Source organism: Paramisgurnus dabryanus, chromosome 16 (assembly GCF_030506205.2).
Source record: "Paramisgurnus dabryanus chromosome 16, PD_genome_1.1, whole genome shotgun sequence".
Taxonomy (NCBI): Eukaryota; Metazoa; Chordata; class Actinopteri; order Cypriniformes; family Cobitidae; genus Paramisgurnus; species Paramisgurnus dabryanus.
This window is the reverse complement of record NC_133352.1, coordinates 37004993-37012689: the sequence shown is the minus strand read 5'-3', so window position 1 is coordinate 37012689 and position 7697 is coordinate 37004993.

Here is a 7697-nt window from a genome sequence, read left to right as displayed (position 1 = left end):
GACAGGGAAAACAGTGCTATACAGATAAGTAAATTGTGTGAAAAATACCGCGTTTTTTTACACGTGAAACATGAATACATGTTATATTGCAAACTATAAACACAATCAAAGCTTCAAAATCACAGAAAGAATGGGAGCTTTAAGTATAATTTGCAAAAAAGTCATCTACATTTTAATAGAATAAAAGTGTAAGAGGAGTCATTCCTTTTGGCACGAGTGAATGGATTTAGGAGCTTTTGTCCAGCACATTAGATAGCTAATTGATTCATCTGAGCTGCAAAAATAAATCGGTAATTTTGTTAGCAGAGCACATAAAATCATTTAAATGTGTGTTTGGTATAACTTTCACGTTCTCGGTCATATGATTTTTGATATGGAACAGTGAAAATCTAACCCTAACCCATTCAGTTAGCACACACATACACTTCCATGCACACAAACAAACAAACGCACGCACGCACGCACACACACACACACACACAGGGACAGACTGTATATTCTTTTCCCCTAACCTACCCCAGTCCCTTACCCCAACCATTACATAAAACCCCATTTATGTTAAATGCATCTCATAAAGATGTAACTTAAAGGGATACTTCACCGATTTAGCATTCAGCTTTGTATCTGTAGAAACCCGGCAGTATTACTGAATGACCATGTTTCCCTCCCTCATTTCCCCCTGAGAGGAGAGATATCTGCATTTTGGTTCTGCAAAAAAGTCCTCCGGTGATGCAAAAATCGTCATATTACATCATCGGAGGACTTTTTTGCAGAACCAAAATGCAGATATCTCTCCTCTCAGGGGGAAATGAGGGAGGGAAACATGGTCATTCAGTAATACTGCCGGGTTTCTACAGATACAAAGCTGAATGCTAAATCGGTGAAGTATCCCTTTAAATGTAGCCTAGTGTAAGATTACTCTGAATAAGATGATTAATACTATCAAAGGCCACAGGGATCTTTTTTTTTAGCGTTTACTAAAATGAGTATTACATTTATTAAGCTCTGTATATATTCTTTAAAACCAAAACATTACAGCTAAGATATAATAAACTACAAATTCTGTAATGTGTGCATTCACATGACACATTTTCAGAATATGCAGAATGCAAGGTTATAGACAATTCTGGGTTGACAGCACTTCAAACTTTTTAGAGGAACAAAGCAAAGGTGAAAGAGAATCAGACATATCATCGACAGAAACATGAGACACACGACACCGCAGCTCCGTTCATATTTATCCAGATGCTTCTTTCATTAAACAGATTTAAGAACTCTGAAGTCTTCTGTGTTTTGCCATTCCATTGCTTTTGGTTCCAAGTGAAAGACCGTTGGTTCGGCTGAAATGAAACCGCATCTCCTCACTTGATGACATCACATAGTCTGGATTGCACATAGCACAGATTTGCTAACTGGTATTTCAAGCGGAAACCGTTAGATGTTGGATTATTTTGCAGAGCTTCTATGTTCAAAGTTTGAGAAATGCTGAACTTGAGAGAAATTAAGCCAAGCAAATCTAATGTTATCTTAAAAGCTTAAGATTAAAATGCTTAGAATATACTACTCACTGTCTCATAGTAAAAGATATTTCTTATGATTTATAGGATGAAAGTATAATCGTTTGGTATCCTCTGCAACCTATGGAGAAAATGGAACATCAAAATACTGAATCTATCTACTATAATCTGATTAGTGATTTTACCAGAGATGGGATCGTGCTTACATTAAAGAAAAAACTCAAAGAAAACATGAGATAAAGCTGTAACAGGAGTTGGGGAAATCCTAACTTGCACAACTTAATGCTTATGTTGGACTCAAACAAGAAGCACATACACTAAATCCAGTTCCTTTAAAAGTGACATGACATACACAGGGTTTCTCCTAAAAAAGTTCCCATACAAGGACTTCCACTGTACCTCCATGAGTTGTGACGTAAAAGATTCAGTAGTCGAAAACTTTCCGAAACTTGAAGGAACCTTGACAAAGAATAATCTGCACAGAAACAGGTTGTTTGTTCGTCTATGATTTATAATAGAAAAATAAACAGTTCAATAATAATGATCTCATGAAATCTGCAATGTCTGTAAAGAAAAGTTCAGGCTTCTAAAAGGCAAAAAAATGTCAAAACTATGATAAATTCCATTCATATTTATTTCTAAAGATGGGTAAAAAGAAAAACAATGACGACATCACATTCTTAATAAACTTGTGTCCAGGAAAGCAGAAACATGAGCTCTAAAAACTAAGGTGGGCTTTAAACAACTGATATTTTAGTCCACCCTAAGTCATTGTAATGATCTCTGATATAAAACAAATAACTAAATAGAAGAATAAAAAGGCAACGATCAGTCACCTTCTCACATGTTTAACTGAATACACTTTATTTACAGATTTTTGATCTTCTAACCCTATTGACAAGATTATGTGAAGTTCATAAAAAGCATTTCTGACACATTCTTTTCTTTTTTTCAACTTTTGGTGATGGCTGTAAAATGAATCATTTTAGTCTCCGGCTGAGAATGGCCATTGGTTCCACATTAGCTGGACTATAATGACAGGCTTCTTCTGACAGATACCACGCGAAGCCAGCTGTCACACGAGACAAAACTCACAAAATACACTAGACCCTACCTACTTTAATTCATACATTTGGTAAAATATTTGAAGCTTGTTTGGGACTGTCTGGGAAACCAGAAGAAACAAAAATGACTTCTTATGATCGCCGATTTCATTCCCAGTTGGAGCAGCCGGCTTTTGTAAGTGCATCTCAGTTTTGGTAAACTGTTGGAGATGAGTTGTTTTCCTAAAATCTCACGGTTTCAGCATGAGTTTAATGAAACCTCATTGATAATCAGGGTTTATTTGTAAAATCAATGCGCACACATGCAGTTTTAAGACAAAACACTGTATGATAGATGAGCCACTTTTTGACAGCAAATCGGTGCGTATTCATTACTGTTCCAGGCAAGAATAACAAAATAAGTCCCTTGGTAAAATTACAGGTAACAATAAAGCTGTGCTTAAGTAGTCTTGAAACAATTGGATCCGGTGCTAAAAGATGATGGTGTATATTTGCACATGGCTGGGCAGATGCTAGAGGACGATCTTGATCAATTTAGCCAAAACTAATACTGACATCTGACACTAATGCCTGGGCTTCTTGAGCTATTTATTTCAGCTGTATGAGACGTTAAAAATAGCTCCAAGGTTTCCAAGTGTCATTAAATCTGGTAAAACATTTAAACAGAGGAGTTTTCTGTACAAACAGATTGATCTTGCTGCCTAAATCTGCTTTGGGTTCTGCCAGGTGTTCTTTCCCCCAAGGCAGCTTATAGGAGATGTCTAATATCACCAGCTTATCCCATGTCATTTACCTGCTAGATAATGACTAAGTCACATTGTATTAACCTTTACTTCAGCTCCAGCCAATATAAACGATAACAAGTCTTGAGATCATGTGCTGTCTGTGTTTTCAATGTCCCACAACTGTTAATGTTAAAATTTTTAGCAGGCACAGTCCTTCTGCAAGATTTATAGAAGAATTGGTATGTTATACACTTGCGTTCTTAAGACACATAAATATCAAGACGTGAATAATAATTTATCTTACAATTAAAGTCGTACAATAATTAGTGTGTGATAATGAGATTCAATAGGGAATTACTTCATATCTGGCTGTTATGACAATCTGCTCATTACAATGCATTTTTATCACAAATTATTTGTCGCCTTTGATTCTTGCTGCAGTTTCTTCTAAATGTTATTGAATTATTCCTATCTGCCTTTTTATTATTTCGAAAAAAAGTTTTCTTTTGTGTCTAAAAATCTCATTAGCATTTACATCTACCTCGTTGACAGGGGTTTTCCTCATAGTAGCTTAGAAGAAAGAGTTTATATTGTGCTGTGACAGTAAGAGGATCAAGCCTTCGAAGCAAACCAATGCATGCCGTTATGCTCAAGGCTCTTCCAAATGAAATCTCAGGAGATTTTAGCGCGGCCTCTTAATCAATAACACAACAGTGTTGCCATCTGTCGTCTAGTCATTAAATCAGTGAATCAGTTCATTAGTAAAGAATGTTTTTTTTATCAACCTATTTTAGGGAATATCACAAGTCCCTTTTGAACATTAATTTTGAAAATTAATGGTTTTAATCTGTGTTTCTGACATGATTGATTTCTTAACCCTTGTGCATTCTTCAAATTCACTGCCCTTTCATGTTGTTAGTAGATGAAAACACCCACTAATTTAAACGGCTGTAAAAATGTCTCAGATACATTTTTTTGGCCCACGGTTAGTTTTTGAACAATTTTTAAAGCATTTCCTTAAAATATGAGAAACACAGAGAAAGTTGTGGCCAAATTAAGACTTAATTTAATAAAAAAAAACTTAGGGGGCGTTCACACCAAAGCTTTTATGCCTGCGGCCGGCACATGTTTCAATTGTTCCTCTTTCAGGAGCTCAGCTAAAAACAGGTCGTTTTGGCCTGTAATAAGTAACACAGATTCATGAGCCTATCTTCTGATAGGCCTGTTGTTTTATGAGTGAAATACGCAGTTGAAATAAAGTAGAATTACACTAATTGTTAGTTTCTGTACACTAAACGTTAGGTTAGTAAACCAACAGACACAGAGACTACGAGATTTTAACCATACCATGTTTAAAGAAACAACGTCTGATTTCCAACAGATATTCTATCAAAACCGGTGGCTACCAAAGACTTTAACGTTACAAAACAACACGTTAACATCTAGTTAGCATCACGTTAGCGTTGCATAATTGTTTACAATCTATAGACCCTTTTACAGCTCACGTGATCAAATAGCCTGCGCGCGCATTTGGGCAACAGAAGTGGTGTTATTCCCCATTGGTTCTAACGTGGTAGCAACTCAGAAAGTTTATTAAAACGGTTTCTCAACATCAAAATGTCCCGTTGTTGCGTTTGGTTGCACTAATATAATATACTAATATACGTATATATGTATCTGGCAACTTTATTTTTGGCCATCTGCTAACGTCTTTTATCCACTCCACTATAGTACACGGATCTGGTAGCTGTAGTGAAAATGTTGATAAAGTCAATTTTTTTAAAATAACTTACTGTTTGTGTTGCTTCACTGTTGATTCTTACAATACTTCCGTTGCCTAAATGCGCGCGCATACGCTGCCACGTCATCATTGTGTACAAACAGTAAAAGGGTCTATAATTTCAGTTTTTCTGGCTCCATAATTTCAGTTCAGCAAATTTATTTCAAGCATACAATGCAAAATGTACAATATGTACAACACAACAACAATTAAAAACAAAAAACAAAACAAAAACAAAACAAAACAAAACAAAAAAACTACTGATAAATCAAGATTCATTGCATGCTTGAAAAGGAGTGGGCTGAAGTTTAGCACTTATTAATTCCCACCCCTCCTTCAAACTCTTAATACCTTACATTTCCTTACACAACTTATAAGTTACATTTCTTACACAACACAAACCCGTAATCTTCATGCATTTATACAATATGTTAGCAACAGGCATTCGGGCTTAACCAACTCATATTCCTATTTCATATTTTTATAACATTCAAAAATCATTTCTTTAAATCTTTTCCTAAATTGTTTTATATTTAGACATTTCTTAAGCTTCTCATTTAGGTTATTCCACAGTTTTACCCCTTGTATGGAAACACAAAAACTTTTCTTCCTACTATGTACCATTGGTAATATGAAATTTAATTTTCCTCTCAACACATACCCTCCTTCTCTCCAAGTAAATAATTTCTGTACGTTTTGAGGTAAATCATTACACTTTGCCCTAAAAAGAATTTGCACAGTCTGTAACTGCACCAAATCTTTAAATTTTAATAATTTAGACTCCATAAAAAATATATTAGTATGTTCCCTATAACCCGCCCCATGAATGATCCGTAAAACTCTCTTCTGTAAAATAACAAGTGGCTGAAGTGTTGCTATATAATTATTTCCCCATATTTCCACACAATAAATAAAGTATGGCAAAACTAATGAACAATAAAGCATACGTAAAGACTTCTTATTTAAAAATGGTCTTGCTCTACCAATTATTGCTATACTCCTTGAAACCTTACTCCTAACATAACTAATATGTGGTTTCCAGTTCACTTTATTGTCAATAATAACTCCTAAAAATTTTATTTCATTGACCTTTTCAATGACCACTCCATTCATCTTGATTTCAATTTGCAAATCATTTCGACCATTTCCGAACATCATTAATTTAGTTTTCTTTAAGTTTAGCGATAATTTGTTTGTATCAAACCATAATTTAATCTTCTCTAATTCCTTATTTGTCTCCTGCACTAGCAACTGTAGATCATTTCCTGAACAAAAAATATTAGTATCATCAGCAAACAGCACTAATTTCAATACTTCTGACACTTGACATAAATCATTAATGTAAATAAGAAACAATTTTGGGCCTAACACCGCCCCCTGTGGAACTCCACAAGAAATTTCCAAGCATTCAGAACAATAATCTCCCAACTTCACAAACTGCTTTCGCTGAGTCAAATAACTTCTTATCCAATTTAATACCTTTCCTCTTATCCCATATCGCTCTAATTTTCCCAACAAAATTTCATGATTGATGGTATCAAACGCCTTCTGTAAATCAACAAATATTCCAATAGTATGCATTTTGTTGTCTACCGAACTTGATATTTCTTCTATAAAATCTAACAATGCCAGTGATGTTGCCCTTTTTGCTCTAAATCCATACTGACATTCATTAAATATACTATGTTTTTCCAAAAAGTTGTCAAGACGAGTGATAAAAAGTTTTTCCAGAATTTTTGAAAATTGTGGAAGCAGAGAAACCGGTCTATAATTTGTAAATTGATGTTTATCTCCTGATTTATAAAGTGGAATGACCTTAGCTATTTTCATTTGATTAGGAAATTTACCAGATTGAAATGATAAATTATAAATATAGGTAAGAGGTTTTGAAATGGCATCAATAACATTTTTCACCACTACCATATCAACATTATTACAATCATTTGAGGTTTTGTTCTTACATTTTGAAACGATTTGAATTATTTCACTTTCCTCCACCGGCGAAAGGAACATGGAATTTACATTTCTTTCAATAGAACAATAACCATATTGATTACTTCTGGGGTCAGGAACATTCTCTGCCAACTCTTTCCCAATATTGACAAAAAATGTATTGAATGTATTTGCCACCTCTATCATATTATAATTGTCTTTGTCTCCTATATTAAAATATTTAGGATAACTTAACTGGCCAGAAGATTTTTTTATTACTTTATTCAATATTTTCCACATTTCCCTCACATCAGATTTCGTAGTTTCTATTAATTTATTGTAGTAATCTTTCTTAGTTTTCCTCAAGATATTAGTTAATTTATTTTTGTATTTCTTGTACTTATTTTCCGCCTCTTTGGTTCTTTGTTTAAAAAACTCCTTATAAAGCAAGTTCTTCTTTTTGATTGCATTTTTCAATCCCTTCGTGATCCAGGGATAACCTTTTTTATTCGACATTGTACACATTTCCTTCAATGGACAATTTTTGTCATATAGTTGTTTAAATATTCTCATAAACTCATCATAAGCATCATGTACATTACTCTTGTCATATATACCATCCCAATTTTGTTCAAATAAATCGTTCTTAAAAACATTCAAGGACTCTTCTGATCTTAAT